At 56.4% G+C, this 335-nt stretch overlaps 1 pseudogene; it reads left to right on the top strand.

The window, feature by feature from the left end:
- The window catches only part of LOC102477376 (FGFR1 oncogene partner 2-like), a 39,126-nt pseudogene that overhangs the window by 23,902 nt on the left and 14,889 nt on the right, over positions 1-335 (top strand).

The raw sequence follows: 335 nt of genomic DNA, 5'->3' as shown, positions 1-335 counted from the left end.
GCTCAGCGGGCTTCCGTTGAGCGCCATTCTGAAATAGGCGCTGAGGGCGATGGGCGGGGGCGCGCCACAGTTCCCCCTTTTTTGTCTTTAAAGCAGGAGAGGGTAGAGGACACAGCCCCCGGATGTATGTGGACTATGTTAAGGCAATTTACTCCATGTTCTGGGACATTGAGCCGACTACCCACCTGTCCAGCACCGATTTGTTGGGGATGGGAAATAGCGGTACCAACCCATATGCAGCTGGTCATGCCCTCCTCAGGGCTACCCTTTCAGGGTCCCTGAGTGCAGTGTCTATGCTGTCATCCTGCCATTAGGGTTTGCCCAAAGCTGCGCGC

The sequence above is a fragment of the Tupaia chinensis genome, unplaced genomic scaffold (genome assembly GCF_000334495.1).
Source record: "Tupaia chinensis unplaced genomic scaffold, TupChi_1.0 Scaffold000644_1, whole genome shotgun sequence".
NCBI lineage: Eukaryota > Metazoa > Chordata > Mammalia > Scandentia > Tupaiidae > Tupaia > Tupaia belangeri.
The sequence above is the reverse complement of the archived record's forward strand: the minus strand, read 5'-3'. Positions and strand labels throughout refer to the sequence as shown.